This window comes from Dermacentor albipictus, unplaced genomic scaffold (assembly GCF_038994185.2).
Source record: "Dermacentor albipictus isolate Rhodes 1998 colony unplaced genomic scaffold, USDA_Dalb.pri_finalv2 scaffold_19, whole genome shotgun sequence".
NCBI classification, from domain to species: domain Eukaryota; kingdom Metazoa; phylum Arthropoda; class Arachnida; order Ixodida; family Ixodidae; genus Dermacentor; species Dermacentor albipictus.
The window spans coordinates 325,322-342,821 of NW_027225573.1; the positions used below are offsets into that span (position 1 = coordinate 325,322).

Genomic DNA, 17,500 nt, shown 5'->3' on the forward strand with positions numbered 1-17,500 from the left:
AGACCAGACTTAATGTGAACGTGAGCTCGTAGTTTCTCATCCTACATGCGGTTTCTCGAATCATTCTTCGCCGACGAAACATGGCTGAACAAGCGTTGAACTGGTGCACTTGAAGAAGTCTGTGCAAGTAGGCCCAAAGTAAGCACAGATAGCGTGGGGAACACTGGATTTCCGGCAATGTTTTTTTCGCATTCTTGATGCTTGTTGATGCTTGGTGATACTAGAGCAGCATATTTTGTTTTGATCGACAGTCGAGACTACTGCGCTTCGCTGAGTATGTACATAAAGAATCGAACTATCGCGTCTCTCGTTTAAAGTAACTTGCGGGTTTTTTCGTAAATTTACTTGGTAAATAAATAACGCGGTGATTTGCGGGAAAACCAAGCAACAGGCTTCGAAGAACTCTTGAAAAACATTGAAGGATCACTGCCGAAAATGACTCGCTACGACATGCGTGCCATGGTTGAGCTCTTGTGTTGAGTCCACGTATTAGTTTGCTGCAGAGCCGGCATGAAACATGTACTCTACAGCTGTCAGCCCCACCGTTTTTCTTACGGAACCACACGTGAAGCGGCAGCAGATGGCACCAATACCAAAACAAAAAGAAGAGAGCTTAGCGCTTGAATGACGTATGCACATGGCAGCCATGACTTGACCTCATCCTCCCAGCGCCGACATTCCTAAAAACGCAACCTTGCAGATTGCCTACATATATTTGTAGCAGCAGTGAGCTTTGCGTTTTCATGAACCGGCCCTCCAGAATTTTGTCAGTGGACAGAACACGTCAGCTGACGTGTCTTCGGTACTCTGAAGTCCTTAAGACAAAAATAGCCCAAATATTGCCATGTAGCCAACTCGGAATTTTCGACGCCAACCCGCACAAAAAGTAGCCCAATCTGGCAACCCTGGAAGAGGGTTCGGATAGGGGGCAGATAATAGGTAGAACCAACGCCCTTTAGGCTACAGGGTCTTCGACTAACAGCTTTGCCACTCTGCGCTGACACCTCTTCCCACACGGGAGGGGAGGGGAGGAGGGATAGGGAGAAGGTGACTTGAGAAGGCAAAGAGAGGCGACTGTTATCGTCATGACATCGGTTGCGGGGAAGCTGGATAAACCCAAGTTCTAGGCATGGTGACATTGCAACCCCCTCCTCCCCCTTCGGACCACCACAAGCCCTCGCCTCGCTTTCACATTCAAGCTTTCGCCTTAATCCATGTCGCTCTTTCGGAGCCCACGTTCTGAAACTTTTTGTTACGTTGGGAGTTTCGACCCCCACACCCTCCTCCACCCCGGCGACGCCGATGACCATGGCCAACGGAGGACATGCTCACAAGGTTAACTGTAGCCACCCGGAAACATGGAAATGAAATTAAGTGAATAGGAAACAGTAGAGAGAGGATAGTGGAATAGAAAGACGAAGATGGAAAAGGAGGACACGAAAAGCCTTCTCGCGATGTCATCCTGGTGCGTCCGTCTGGAGGCGCCGTCAAATTGAAGCTGAGGCCAAAACGGTGTGCTGCCTCGACCGGCATCGGCTCAAACCCCACGATCCCACTTTTCTCACACACAACTAAGACGCACACGGCTACACGTGGGACGGTTCAACCCTCGAGCTCGGGTACGTGGTGTCGCAACACGCCAAACGACAGCTTATGCAGACGCCCCTGCAGGGGTAGGCTGCTGTGAACTGATAAAGGGGGGGGGGGAATGGAGTGAAAAACGAGAAGCAATAATGCTCACAGTATGCACAGACAGACCACGAAATGCCACGTTCATTGTTCAGTTCGTCACAAGCGGTCGTATATAGGCTGGTTATCTCAACGAACGCAGCAGCGGTTTCGCGACTTAACACATCGGAAATGCGCCTGGCGACGGTACCAGCATTTCTTCTGTAATGAACATGCGTTTGCATTTTATGCGGGTCTCCTCAATTTCTTGTGATGAAAAATTTGAATAAAATTCAATTCAAATGAATACAGGCAAATCATCTAATTTTCCTAAAGATGTCCGAAGGATAAACCGGTGATCTTCGTGAGATGGGCATTCACACGGGAGTGTATTAAAATTTCTTCTAGACCACACGAGAAACGGTTGGCGCTATTCGCCATTCAATTTAGGAATGAATAGGCCTCCATGAAAGAAACAACTATTGGAAGGCGACACCGTGAAGCTTGTTCACGTCGAGTAAAACCCGTGAAAATTTGTAAATTGAACGGGTCTGCAGACACGCATGAATAAATAGTTGGAAAGATGTGAGTACTGGCATGAACGGGTACATAGGTGTACCTGTTCTTCCAATTTTTCAATGCCCGCGGAAAACATCTGTGCTTCAAAAAAAAAAAACGTATTCCAATATATTCAGGCGGCTTTGAAGTTCAGGGCTGTCGGTTTTGAAATGGTCACGCAATTGAGGGCGCCACTCACTTTCATTCGAGATATGCGGGCGTCAGCTATCTTTACATCTTCATTCTCTTCGTTAATTACACGTACTAATGTACTCTAAAGGCAAGATGAATGCTTCCCCACGGCGTGTCAACCCTGATTATGCCACATTTATGCGCCGAGTTTAAAGAAGTGCAAAACAGTGGCGTCTTATCTTTCGCATACGCAAATTAGCAGCTATATTAGCACGGCTGTAAGAGCACTCTCACTCGCCTCGTAGTTCCGTGACAATCACTTCTAGACTTGGCAATACGTCTGGCAACTCAAAGTAAAGCTTTTTTCTTGTGCGAGTTGGTTGATAAGCATTGAAGCTATTGTAGCGCAAAGGAACACAGACAAGGGAGACGACAGGGCACAGAACAAAGTACAACTGTCCTCTTTTTTTGTACGTGTTCCTTTGCGCTACAATGGCTTCAATGCAATTAAAATTCTGGATGTCTCTAGCTTGGCCAGTACTTCGTTCGTCATGGTTCGGTGGTGGAGAGAATGGGTCTTTATTGCGACATCGAGGCTCTCGAAGGTGTTTTTTTCACGGATTATCCGTAGCTCTCGTTGAAGCGGAGGACAAAGTTTATTAAAATTATATTGCAATTAAATGCATCAGTGGGCTTCTTTGTTTCTTTTTGGTCAAAATTCCGTTCGTAGTGTCCGAGTCAAGTCGAAAACATTACCGCAGCACACAAAATCTTGGTGGTTGCCTTTCGCAGCGTAGGTACGAACTAGTTGTCTGGATTGCATCTCAGGGCTTTATTTGTTATTCCGTTGGCCAAGAAAGTATCATCAATACGGCAGATCAAATCACCAACTACTGTGCTGCATAAAGTATTATTGCGATTTTCGCTCAAGTTACGCACAATGATGGCACTGCTCGAATTGGCGCCAAGTGCTTAGGTACCAGAAATCGAATGTGGAAGCTCTGGTACTTCGCGAATGCGCAAACCAGCGGTGTCATGCGTGATTACCGCGAACATCCACGCAACTGTTGGTACGTGAGGGCGACATGCGAGCCGCCGCCGCTTGTGAGCTAGTCAATTACACTTGTGTCTGGAACGTTCCCTTCAATACATGCTCGAATTTTGCACTGTTTTATGAGCGATAATACGGGAGGCGTGTGGAAATACTGGGCTACTCATGGAACCTGGCTGCAACGATATGAGGGCGTGCTAGACTTACTGACGTTATGTATACGAAGAGCTTTGCAAATATGTTGGGCCGAGACTCACAATAGCCATTCGCAAGCGGAAGTCATATGAAAAGACGAAAATGGGAGGGGAAGAAGCTATTATGGTAGCGGAGGAAGGCGCAGCCAACGCACAATCCAATAGCAAACAAATCACGCTAAACAAAAAACAGTCTTACTCTGACTCCTCGTGACTGAACCCATCTTCGCAAGAAAAATTTGGAACGTCAGGAAGGGCGCTGCATAATCTCTATTACAAACGAGCGGTATATGTATATAGACCTCTTGGATTTCATTGTTAGCCTTCCGTAAGCAGTACATGGATGGCAAGAGGGGCACCATTTGGTTTGCTGACCTTTAAGTGCACGAGCACGAGGAGGAAAGTACGTTTACGAGTTGTGATTGAAACTACACGATTCTCGCCCTCTTCGATAACATCAGGCTGGTTGGCTCATCACAGTTCTGGTGCGCCACACCAAAAACGGCCACCAGCGGCTGCGAATATTTACAGAAACGCTTGATACATATCCTTTTTATGTTGTTTTCATTGGATAGCGCGAAGAGGAACTTGCGCTTTCTTACCAAGCTTGCGCACACATGAAACCGGTGCACTTCACAGAATCGAACCAAGAAGAGACGGAGGACTCATTTTTCTTTCTGCTTTGTGTTCGGCTGCATGCAAGCCTAGGCTTCTGCTTCTGGCAGAGCCTCGCAGCACCTGCACGAGCGCGTTGGCCTCTGGTCGGGAGGCACGCGGTCACGTGCGCGAGCTGAGGCATGTGCCAAGCAGAACGTATTTTCTTCCTCTAAAAATTACCCTACTCAATGAAATCTTGATAATCTTACGAGCACACCTATATGGAGACGGTTCATTGGGAAACGAGCCCATAAAGAGTGCAACTAGTAGAACATCGCACACGAGATGTGAAGCTTGTGGGTTCGGCTTCCGCTGGAGGCATACATAGTCCTTTTTTTCTAATTTATGTGTGCGTTTCCTTCATTTTATTATGAAGATAACCGCAGAGCTTAACCCCATTCAAAATTATTGTGCATTTCTATCTAAGACAAGACGATTAAGCTTGAGTTTGCCGTGGCTGCGCGGCACTGTTCTGGCGGCGCGTTTATTAGGCGCATCGTATACGCCTCAGCATGCTCAACGAACTCGCGTGTCTCAGCGTGTTAAATTTATTAGGCAATTACCAGCAAAAAGAAAACGCTAGCGTATTCATAGAGAAACATGTTTATCAAATCACGCAAAAATAAACTACAGTGGTCGCATTGCAAGGTTAAATTTTTAATGGGAGCTTCTTACACAGGTAGTTTTGGAGTATGCCATACCCTAACGCTTTCTTTGATTGCGGTAAGAACATTCATATCTTTGCACTCTCCGCGTAATTGAAATTCATGGGTAATTTCTGGAAGCTAGAGATAAGTGGTTTTCGTGTCGGGGATTACCGAACACGTCTACAAGCGCATCCCTGATGGTCAAGAGGACATGCCTATACATTTAGTCAACGTGGCGCATGTTGCAGGTGGTACGCTACAATGGTGCATCCTTGTGCGTGCTCGAACTAATGCAATGGTGGTAGAAGAGGGAGGAGCCCCTAAAGCGCGGCCAATATAAATATTTGGACAAAAAAAAAGACTGCAACTTCACTCAGCAGCAGTCAGAGCAACACAGTAGTTCCCGGACTTGACTGCTGATTCGCAGAAACCAAGCGGAATTTTCAGTGATCTGTACAATAAGGCGCAATAGCTCCGTAAGTTGCGTTTGCAAGTCACGTGGCTGAATAAACCAATGAAGCGATGCATGGCTAATGAGTCTCCATTGGCGGCAGATCTCTTTCTATATACCCGCTTGGCTGCGGGTGCACGTTACTAACCTGCCTTGTTTAAGCGTTTTTGGCTGTTGAAGCCAGCAGCTACACTCACTTTTCATTCCCATTAAAATAGTGGAGTTTAACCTCCTAAAGCGAGACACCGAATACGAGAGACGCCAAAACGATTTCGACCAGCTGACAACACGCATTCAAGGCAGCGTACGGGAACATTCCGCCCCCATCGGAATGGGACCGCCATTATGGGGCAACGAACCAGCAACCTCGTGCTCAGCAGCAAAGCCCCATAGCCGCTCAGCCACAGCAACGGGTAACTGTTGCATATCGCAATATTTTATTTACAGAGTACTGCAGGCCCGAAAGAGGGCCAAAGCGAAGGGGCGAAATTCCATAACAATATATCCAAGCAATGCGTACAAATATTAGTATAACGTTACGTCTTGTGCAAAAAATGACAGGCTTAATGAGTCCACTTGGGTCATTGTCGGAGGAGAGGACCGGGACAACAAGGATCTTTAGCCAGTCCAATCCCTTTCTCATTTAAATGCCAATGATGTATACAGGTCAATAACACGCATTGCGTACTCCTCGGATGCTCCAGACTACATTCATTATCACTTTTCAGTCACTGAATTTTTCCTGGCACACTACAGAATTTGACGGCGTTTCTCTGACGCATAAGCAACTAACTGCTTCCGCGAGCGCTGTCAAGGCTGTAATTAATTTTTCTCTGAGCGTAACCTCAAGCGTGATCACAATATTCGGCCCTGACCGTAAGAGCTCGCTTATCGGCCTCTTCGAAGAATGACATGTGTAACAGGAAGCGATCCGACATCACAGGTAGGAGCTGACAACCGAGGAAGAAAATGAATGAAACACCCAGAAATCAAGCGGCACAAAAACACCGGGGCGCTTACCAAGATGCTGCGTCCTCAGTATCCCTGTTTGCTGGTGGGAGCTGTCTCTGGCTGGGCGGCTGAGTGACGGACGTGCAGACGGTGGCATCCATAAATAGACGCCAAGCCCTTCTGTGACGTCACGCAGGACCCCTTCTCATCCGTTATCACGCCGACGAGCTCATCGTGTTTCTCAGCACGCGCAGTCTCATTAGGTGGTGCCCCTACTCGGTGAACTTTTCCCTCATCCGTACGTTGCCCCGGCAAAACTACCGCGATTCACGCATGTGATAACATCACCGCACTTACACGTATACGATTGTCTGACGCCGGCTTATACGATCGTGACGCCGCAAAAGGGCAGGGGCTGTAGGGGGGGGGGGGGGGGGGGCAGGGGTTATTCTTCACGCAGGCACAAAAAACACAAGCGCTAAACAACAACAACAAAAAAAAACACTAGAGGTCGCCACAATGCCGGCGCAACACGCACGGTGACGAATTTTTTCTTTTAGGACGGGTCAAATAAATTTTTACAGCCGGCTATCTTCCGCGATACTCAGTCCAGACGGCGAACGGCGGCGATAAGGAAGGGTGCCCGAATTCGTCTTTCGCCGCCGTTTCGCCCCGTGCGTCCGCGTGCAAGCGCGGGAGGGTCAGGCGGGGAGCCGCGTCAATCCATATTTTGCATAGCGCTGTGGCGCCATCTTACCGCGCACCGCGAGAACAAAAATGCAAGGCAAATATAGGTAAAATAGGCGTTTGGAGTAAAGAAACGACAACTCTATTCTATTTTATCTTTATCAATAAATACGCCTTTAAGCATGCAACGTAACAGGGGCATCGACGCCGCTGTCACTTGCAATGCAATACAGGTGCGCTCGTAAAGTTCACCTGTCAAAATACGCCGCCCTCACAAGTTGTGCTGTTTCGCTTGTCGACGTTTGTCTGAATTTTGTGACACAGGTGGCTCCATCCTTTCTGAACCTGTTCAGTCAAAAGTAGGTCACGACCGCCAGATAATTGTTTGCTTTATGGTAGCGAAGCTTCCATAGAAGCCATACGTTCCAAACATGGTGGTTCATCGGCGGTTCATGGTGCTTAGCGCCATCTGTGTGATGAGGGAATACTTCCGGTGGCAGATAAAATAATGTGACACCATATCCGTTAAAAAAAGAAGTGACGTCACTTTGTTCTCGAAGGCGCGAAATTTGTTTTGGTGGCCAGCCATTAGAGCTCTATATTCAAATGCCCATTTGACTGTATGGGCGTTTCGAGAATTCAGCGAGGAAAGCGATGCAGGAAGAGGCCAGCCGTACGGTTGTCGAAATCGCACCCCTGCACAAAACGTACTTTCTTAGGAGGCCGACGTAAGCTTTAGGTGTAGAGTGCTGGTCCTATTGTCCTAGCGCAGTCAGTCTCACGAAAACTACGAAAGTAAACAATTATCTGGTGGTGATGACCCACTGCTTTTGACTGAACAGGTTCAGAAAAGATGAAGCCACCCGCGTCACCAAATTCAGACAAACGTCGACAAGCAAAACAGCAAAACGTGTGAGGGGGCGCATTTTGACAGGTGAACTTTACGAGCGCGCCTTTCTGCACACTTCAAGAGCTGTATTGCATTGCAAGTGACAACGGCGTCGATGCCCGATGATACGTTGGACGCTGAAAAGGGTACTTATTGATAATGATAAAATAAAATAGAGATGCCTTTACTCTAAACGCATATATAAAATTGATTAGGAATTTTATTTTCGTTGAATGAATCCAACAGTTTCTCGCTTTCATTAAAAAAATGGTTTATTCTTTCCCAATGTTTGCTCCTCCAAATATAGTCGCGCTTCAATCACCGCTGCCATAACCACCCTTCCTGATTTCGGTGGCAATTCGTTCTGAACCGTTTTTCGCCCGATGCTTCGCGACCTATTTGGATTGACCTAGGAAAATGTGAGACGTCGGGGCCTCGCAGGCCAAAGAGAGGTACATGGAGGCATATTGTATGAAACAGGATAAAGTGGTTTTGTGCATTTGTCAGTCGTCATTTTCGTTTTCTGCCACTGGACAGCGACAACGAGGCCGGCAATGACTCTGCCGCGACCTCCGACAGCAAGTCGTCGAAATATGATTACTGGCTTTCGTGCAGCTACTCCAACAAAACCAGTCACATTGCGATGTGCCTTTGAATAACTACATCGCACCGTAACGCGACTGCTACAGTGCCTTCGCTTGTAGCCCTATTATTCCTATTTAGGCCTGCTCAATATGTATCCAAACATGCTTCGGAAGTTGAAATTCACGAACATGAACACTCACCAGCCACCCACATCAAGTTCGAGCTGGAATGTATTCCGCTCAGCGGTGGTTAGTCGTAACGTAGAAGCCGAGCTTTTGCATTTCCCACTATTAGGCCTGCACTGAACGTATACGCCAATAAGATGATAAAAATTGCTTTTATATCTCACTCCATACTATAGTGGCCATAGATCTTTAAGGGAGCGATACCATAGAGTAACATACCTACGTAAGAAGAGGAAACTCGAGCCGTTTCGTGACCGAGCAAGTAAGGGTCTGACCACCCGCCAGGCTGCGTAGCGATTTGCGCATCCACTTTACCTCAAAGGTAGATAGCTTATCCACGCATCCCGCTTCCATAGAGACGTTGATGCTGCGCCGGTCATCTGCCGCTGGTTACGCCCACCCCACGACGCTTTTTAGCGCCCGCCCCTCATTGGTGTGGTAAGGTGTTTCCTGTGCAGAGATAATTTTTCTGCTTATCGTGTTAACATAATTGTTAGCAAGACGTTTGTTATGCTGGGTGAGCGTACTTTGGGCGTGTAGCACAGAATCTGAGCGTGGCACCCATTAACCGTGCCACCAACCGTTTGTTTTTGCACCCATCTTTTCCGGAACCGAGTTTGCATGACTTCCAACGCGTAACTTTCCAAACGTCACTCGCGAGACCTTCGGTGTAAAGCAAAGAACTTGCTATATGGGGCTCACTTGTGCCATCGCACAAACTTTACATTTGGCGCGGCTCGCACAGTGTAATGCACATTTGAGGTCGTTTCGTGAAGGATGTTTACCTCACTACACGCTGCATGCGCCTGACCCGTTTCGCAAATGCCTCTTATATTCGATACATCGCTTGTCATTGCTAAAACATTCTTCTTGTGGTTTGTGTATTTATGAAGTGTGTGATTCAGTATTTTTAAAGCGAACGCTTTACTAACCGCCTCGAGCCGAGTTTCGCCATCGCCAGAATTTTGACCTTCATTTGACCGAAGCTGCGCCGTAGCTTTGGCAACGTATCACGTGACCGCCGGCTTGGCGCGTGTGCTCTCCGCAGTTGGGTCTCCACCTGACCGTGGGTCTCACCGCATGCCACCTAAGTAGAGCGCCGCGCTCGCCTAGTAAGTGCGAGCTTGGCCATGGATGAGAGCGAGGTCGGGCTGTCTTCTCTGAGCGTTACGCGGGAGCGGGAGGCTTTGAGCCGTCGTCGCCCAGCGGCGTCTGACCATCCCGCGGGTAACGCCCGGTGAGCTGCTTCACTGGAGAGGGTCCGGAATATAATGGCGTTGCACCGTCGAGATGAATGTAGTGACCATGTTTTGCGCCCTGTGCGTTTGTGCTTCGATGCTGCGCATAATCACCGAGTCCCTTTGCATGTCTAGCACTTGCGCTTTCCCTGTGGCACAACAGGCGTCGCCCCGTCGAACGGTGCTTGTCTACCCAAGCCTAATAACAGTCATGGCTAGCCACCGAACTAGGCACAGCCGTCATACCTGGCTTAAGGATGACTGTATACCAAAGTATAATATTTACAGCTAAATCAAAGGTGAACGAGTGAAACCATGACTTGACACGGCTAAACCAAGCTTTCACTTTGCATATCCAGGGTTTGCTGAGCTAAGCCGCCGCCAATTTTTTTCTGTCCAATGCTCTACGTAGACAAGAAAAAAAAAAGAGAACTTTTTTGGCTGGAACCACTGCTTCCTGTTGGGTGCAACTAAAAAAAAGCGGCTCAGAAGCGCTAACAGAATTGAAATAAAGAGAGCCCCGATTGCACTTGTTTTATAACCTGCATGAGCTGATTCAGCCTTGGTGGTTCTTCGAAAAGCCGTGCAGCTTTTCCAATAAAATATTTGCCATCCACGAGTTTATTAAGGCCACTTGTGTGACATGTTAAAAATAAAATATTAAAGCTATTGCGCTCCACTAGACACGACGTATTGAATATTTTCCCATCCAACGGTAAACCAGAATGGAAAGCATTGTTATCGAATCTAAAACCAAGACAGAGCTCAACTATGCGTCTAAAATCTCGCAAGACAAAATTAGCGGTCTGACCAGCCGCTCAGGGCGCTGGCGGCCCTGTAGTAGCTCGGCCGCAGGGCCCTACGGGAGTGCGCTCTCTTTACCAATATGTTTCTCCATGGCGATACTGCATGCAGCATATTTGTGTGCTATGCGCAAACAAATCCGCATAACGGCACATTTGTTTACATCAACCACGTGAACGGTCACTGCTCGTTGTTCGCTTGAAGTACAGTAGAAACCGTGTACCGCTGACATGAAAGAATGACGAAATCATATTTCCAGCTTCTCTGGACACGTACCAACTAGCGCCCCGAACGGCCCTGGCACAAAGCTAGCGCACTTTCAATTCAACGAGCGGGTTTTTCGCGTATAAGTAAAGCGACAGGTTGATTATTGAAAAGACAGGTGACAGACATGTTCTTGAAGACACTCCACACGAGCCAAATGCAGTGATCACGCTGTGGCAAGCAAGAATTTTGTTCCCACAGCGGTTTAAGATTTCGCAATGGAAGTCTATGGAAACGACGAAAATTTGTACTCGAGTTTCTAGACAAAAAACGGTAGTTGTGATAAATCTACGACGTCTATTGTAATAGCCGCTGCATAGAGAAAGAAATTTCAACAAGAGCGGACGCTGCCATAGAAGCCAGCGGCCGAATTGACTGTAGCGCACCAAGCGGATGGTATTGACACCTTCGGGTTTCAGTTTTGCCCGCGCGCGTTTTTGAACGCCAGTTGGTACACGCCACGCCGGCTCCACTGGTCGGCACGGGGGGGGGGGGGGTGATAACCATTTATTGTAACACGTTTATGATGGCCGGGCCCAAGCCTCCCATGAGGGGACGTCGAGGGCTTGCGTCGCCGCCGCCTCACGGGCGTGCTGGGTCGCCCAGGTTTCGTCGTCGAGGGTGGAGCTCCACAGAGCCTCATGCAACGTTGACGAGAGCGTCGTGCTGTTAATATGTGTGTACTGTGCTGGGCACTGCCACAGCATATGGGGAAGCGTAGCCGGGTGAATGCCACAGCACCGGCAGTCGGGGGCAGTGTAAACCTCTGGGAATATGAGGTGGAGGCGGGCGGGTGAAGGGTACGTGTTTGTTTCTAGGAGACGCAGGGTGGTAGCCTGCGCCCGGCTTAAAATTGGGATGAGGTGGGGGAAGGTTCAGCGACGGAGGTAAAAGGCCTTAACGAGATCGTTAGAAGTGGTCAGATTGTCCCTGGTGTCCAACGCGTCTCCAGTGACTGTGGCGTGGTTGACTAGGCCTCGCGCAATGGAATGGGTGATCTCGTTGAGATTGGGGAGGTGTGAGTGGACAGGGCCCGCATGGGCCGGAATACATGTCAGGGACATTATGCTGTCCTTAGAGTGTGGTGCATGGCAGAGGATGCGAAGAACTTTGGGAGAAATACGGCCTTTGCTTAAGTTAGTGTCGGCTGAGCGAGAGTCACGCATGATGGTGGGACAGGTGGGATCTAGAGTGGCTAGGGCGATGGCCACTTCAGCCGTCTCGGCAGTGGGGGTAGTGACGCTGGAGGCGTGGTGTAGGACTCCATCGCGTGTGGTGACGGCCACAAATCATGTGCCAAGGGAATATTGGTCTGCATCAACAAATGTTACGCCAGGTACGTGAGCAAGGGCTTTTATGATAGCTCCGGCCCGAGCTTGGCGCCGGGCGCTGTTATATTCAGGGTGCATGTTTCTACGGATAGGGTCTATGTAATCCAGCTACGGATGTCAGTCGGGATCGGTTCTTTGGGCCCTGTTGCTGATGGTAGGTGAAGCCAAGCGTGTATAGAATAAAGCGTCCCGTTTCAGTAAGGATGAGCCGTTCAAGCTGAGAGCGTTGTTGGGCTTCAGTGAGTTCGGCAAGGGTGTTGTGAACTCCTAGGTGGTTGAAGTGTTCAGTGCTGGTGGAATGCGGGAGGCCAAGTGCTTACTTGTAGACCCATCTTATGAGGGTGTCGAGCTTGTTTTGCTCAGCCCGGTACCAGTTGAGGTACGCAGCAACGTAGGTAATGTGACATGTGACAAAGGACTGCACGAGGCGGAGATGGCTTTCTTTGAGTTTCCCTCGTCGGTTAGAGATACGTTTAAGAAGGCGTAGGGTGTATTGAGATTGGGCACTTATCATGTTGAGAGCCAAGGCGTTGGAGCCGTTGGTAGAGCTGGTGAGACCGAGGACCTGGATACTAGTGACGTGTGGGATAGGACTGCCATCTTGAAGGCGTAGGGTGATGGCGTCACAGTGTCGGTGATCAGATTGGTGTTTGGGAGGGCGACTCCGCTGAATTATCTTGTAGAGAAGAAGCTACGATTTAGGCGGCGAACAGCGCAGTCCGATCCCTTGGAGATAGGCTTCAACCGTGTCAATCCCCGTTTGGAGGGCTGACTCCACTTGACCATCACGGCCTCGGTACGCCCAGATGATGATGCCGTCGGCGTAGATGGTATGGTTGATATTGTCGACTCGCCGCATCGGATGCGGGAGCCACCGGGGACCTTCTCCGTAGGCGTCGCCACCGCTGGGAGGCGCCTATAAAAAGTTCTGAGCTGGCAGACCAGCTCTGGGCCGTACGGCAAGCCGAAGATGCCACCCGAGTCGAAGGCCTTCGAGCCGCCACCTGAGGCCACCACAGCAAGAACTGCCGCACTATTTTTTAATAAAGTTTCTTCTTCTTCTTTGTAGTTGTTGGGCAAGGCCAATCATGACTAAGTTAAAGAGCATGGGAGAGATAACTGAACCTTGCGGGGTGCCTTTGCTGCCAAGGGGAAGCTGGTTTGATCGTACATCACCGGCCAAGAGGGTGGCCGTGCGATTGAAGAGAAAGTCACGGATGCAATTGTAGGCTCGCTCTCCCAGGTGGAGGTGGGAGACCTGGTCAAGGATAACTGCATGCGAAATGCTGTCAAAGGCATGAGTGAGGTAGAGTCCGAGGATGGCTTTCATGTTACGGAACGGGTTTGCCAGTATTTGGGATTAGGATAACGTTGACAGTTTTCCAGGCGGCTGGGAGGGCGCCATTGCACCAGCAATCGTTGATGTAGTCAGTCAGATTCAGATGAGACATGGACTCGTCATCGAGATTGCGAAGCGTTTCTTTAGTGACCCCGTGTGGGCCTGGATCAGACCGACCGTTAAGCTTGCGAAGAGCAGCGTGTCGGCTCTTCATTTTTTTTCGCTTCTACTGCTGAACCACGCGCGGCCTCGGCACGTAATCGCTTTATTATTTAGTAAAAATGATTGCGAACGATCTTGACAAACCTCCACCGAATCTGTCCCGTGCAATTTTATAAAGAAACCCAAGACGTCTTCTGAAATGATGAAATCGTTTATTTTGCTCTTTAAATGCTCGTTCCAGACTTGTGCATTCATCGAAAGTTGTGGCACCAGGCAAGCTGCAGTAGTTGCCGTACGAAGCTCCACCGGATGCCATCAGCTGAAAAAAAAGTAAATTATAAGCATGTATCATTTTGGTATATTGACCTAACAGGAATATTGCATGTAGAGACGAAACGTGCGTAAGGGGGTCAATGAGTGGCATTAAAGATAAATTCACTGTTACGTACATTTAGTAGCAAATAGACTCCTCCCAAACAATGCCATAAAAAGAAGAGAACATGCGGTTTACAAGCATCCCTCCCTTCCCGGGCGTTATTTGCTGCACTTTAAGAGCGCAAATGCACGGGTGACTGTGCGTTTCCAAAACAACTTGGCCTCATTCGACGCGATGGTACGTCAAGTACACAGAGGTGGCTACCACACACGCTCTCAGCCAGACCATGTTACACACTCGCAGAACGCCTTCGAATCGCACTCAAGACAGACTCGTGGTTGGAAAGCCTGTCTTCAGTCGCTCAGAAGACAGATGTCAAGTTCTTGAGCTCCTCCGCGTTATCTTTTACGCGTCCTGCCGGCGCAAGCAACACACTCCCGTGTTATTACTCTCGGCAATCGCTCGACGCGTTTTTGACAAGCGTGAGTGCTGAAATAAGGTATATGTTGTTTCAGGGCCATAAAAAGCGTCACAAACTTGTCCCGATGAAATTCAGTACACGTGAAACTAACTCACCACAGCCGGCTTTTTTGGTAACAGCGTCACAACTCCCCACGTGGCAAGCATGCCTAAAAAGTGTCCCAAAAAGTTAGGAAATGAATTACAATAATTTGTGGCGTCAGAGAATGCGTCACGAACTTCTCCCAGTAAGGTTCAGTACACGCGAAACTAACTGCGGCACACAGCCGAGCTGCTTTTCACTAACTGCGCCACTACACTGAGCGACGCCACTGTGCTTGAAAAGTACCCCAAAAAATAGTGAAATCAGTTACAATAATGTCTTGGGTCAGAGAAAGCGCCAAAACTTGTCCCGGTAAAATTCAGTGCACGCGAAACTGCGTCACACCGCCAAGGTGCTTTTCGTCAGAAAGCCAGGTTTGGCGAGCGTGCCCAAGAACTGCCGAAATAAGTTATAATAATGCTTGGGCTCACAGAAAGCGTTGCAAACATCTTCCAGTACGAGTCACTAACTCATCTTAACTAGACCTGGCCGGCTGAGCTGTTCTTCTATAACTGCGTCGCTATATATAGGTTCAGGTTTGTGCAGCATGCCTAAATGGGCATGAAGTGCGTCGCAGATTGTCAAACGAAATTCCTCAGCTTGCTGTAGTCCAGTACTGCAGCGGTGCCGTGTCGAAATGCAGACGGAACGCAAGAGAACGCCGGGAGCTCGACAAACGGGCTACATTCAAAAGAGACGGGTCGCCGAGCAGGCGAGCTTCACATGCGCATCCGGCCTCGCTCGCTTCGGTAGCATGTCAGGCGAATGACTCATGCAGGCATGCATATGACGCGTCTGGCACGCCGCTAGCTTGTTGCTAGGTGACGCAAGAAAAATGAGTGGCGAAGTATAAGTTCATCTATACTCGAAACTTTTTAGTTTTAGCGGGAAAGAATAAAAAAGATAAAACCTTGTCTGTAAGTTCATTTCACATTCTTTTTTTCTGATGCTCGCATCAACTAAAGGATGGAGTTGACTCAAGGCGTGACGTGTTTCCTGCCGCCAATTCTTGCCGATTGTCCCCTCTTGTTGAATTTCTTTCTCTATGGCCGCTGCATTGTATGTAGTCCGGAGACACAGCTTTCGATTGATGCCTATCTTGACTCTCTACACATGGCGTAACACTGTTCTCTAAAGCGATTTTTGACACACAGTTGTGCAACTTCACGTCGTATGTACAAAAACCCGGGCGTATCAGTTGCGGAAGTGTTGGCAACCGTGGCCGAGTTATTTATTCGCTCGCACCTATCGCTCCGCGTCATGCGGGCTGCGGTTCGATGGCGTGCTGCTTGATAATTTTCTTTAACGCTACGTGGGACTGAATTCGACAGCCCCCCCCCCCCCCCAAGATGACCTAAGCATAAAGCTTAAGTTTTTGTTTTTTTCAGGAGTGCACTGCAAGTACTATATTTTCTGTCTTTGCATACTAAAACGTAGCAACGGGCTGCTTATTTGTTCAGTCATCGCCTTTATTATCCAATTTCATTCCTTAGACAACAACAAGCATGCGCATGTCTGTCTTACGGGAAAAAAATTACCGACGATTACGTTACTTCCTAATGCGAAATTTGAGCGCAGCAAATAAGCTGTTTCACCTTTTCGATAGATTGAGGCAAAAAAATCGAGCAACACATGTATGCGCTCTCACAGAATTTTTTTTTCTTTTTCACACGTATTCCTTTAACAAAGACTCCACTAACAGTTCTTGACAGTCATGAAGGAAGCTTTGTGGTCGGAGAAATAGACTGATATATGTTCGACTTGGTACACCAATGCTTGATTCTCAAAGACGAGATCTATACAAGTGCCTCGCGAGGTTGTCACAGCCGTGGGACGCGTTACGAGCGAGAGGAACGGGATGTTCTCCCGCATAAGTGTTAGGAAATTGCTGTTTGTCTTTATGTCAACATTAAAGTCCCCCACTACTAACATCGGTGTGGATCGATGGACGGTTAATGCGAGTTGCAGGAAGTGCATCTCGACGGCGGCGACGGTAAGCTTCTGCTTCGGCGGCACGCACCTCTGGATTCTGACGGCGACGGCGCTGGGCCTCTGCTCTGGCAGCTCGTTTAGCAGCAGCAGCAGCAGCAGCAGCAGCAGACGGAGGACTTCCATCGGTCGTCTCGCTCATGGCTCAGAAAGAACTGGCAGATAATTTCGCAGTGGCGAACGGCAGCGGCAATTTCGGCTCGGGCGGTGCACATATACAGATCCGCCGCCACCGATCTGGCTCTCTGATTGCCACCGCACAGGGCGAACGGCAGCGGCAATTTCGGCTCGGGCGGTGCACATATACAGATCCGCCGCCACCGATCTGGCTCTCTGATTGCCACCGCACAGGGGTTGCAATGGAGGAGGAGCGAAGAAAGGAATTAAGTTCGAGCCGGCGCTTTGACAACCGGAGACTCGCAGGAAGAGGGGGGAGGGGGGCGGCGTGTACACCCAGCGGCAAACGATGGGGGCAGAAGCGCGCGCAGCAAGCGGACAACACGATAAAGGGAGGAGGGAAGAGATAGCAGCGACTGACTGATGCCGCTGACGCCGATAGTGAGTCAACCCCAGCTGCGGAGTTGGTTTCAGGGACAACGCCGCCGATGCCGACACAAACAATATGATACCCTCGCTTCCGCAGCGCTAAGAACCAGGTCTAGCCGTGGGAAGGTGGTCACGTATTCGTCGACGTGCCGGGGCCTACGTGAAATAACCGGCGCGTCGGCAACTGAAGAGCACCCTATCCGCCACACAGGAACAGGGGGGGGGACCCTTTCC

At 49.1% G+C, this 17,500-nt stretch overlaps 1 protein-coding gene across 1 annotated transcript in view; it reads right to left on the minus strand.

Annotated features, from left to right (window-relative positions):
- The window catches only part of LOC139052121 (amine sulfotransferase-like), a 47,344-nt gene extending 40,789 nt beyond the window's left edge, over positions 1 to 6,555 (minus strand). Inside the window, exon 1 of the mRNA XM_070529219.1 lies at positions 6,379 to 6,555. The gene's annotated coding sequence lies outside the window, so the exon portion shown is untranslated. The remainder of the gene's footprint in view (positions 1 to 6,378) is intronic.
- Between the last annotated feature and the right edge of the window lie 10,945 nt (positions 6,556 to 17,500).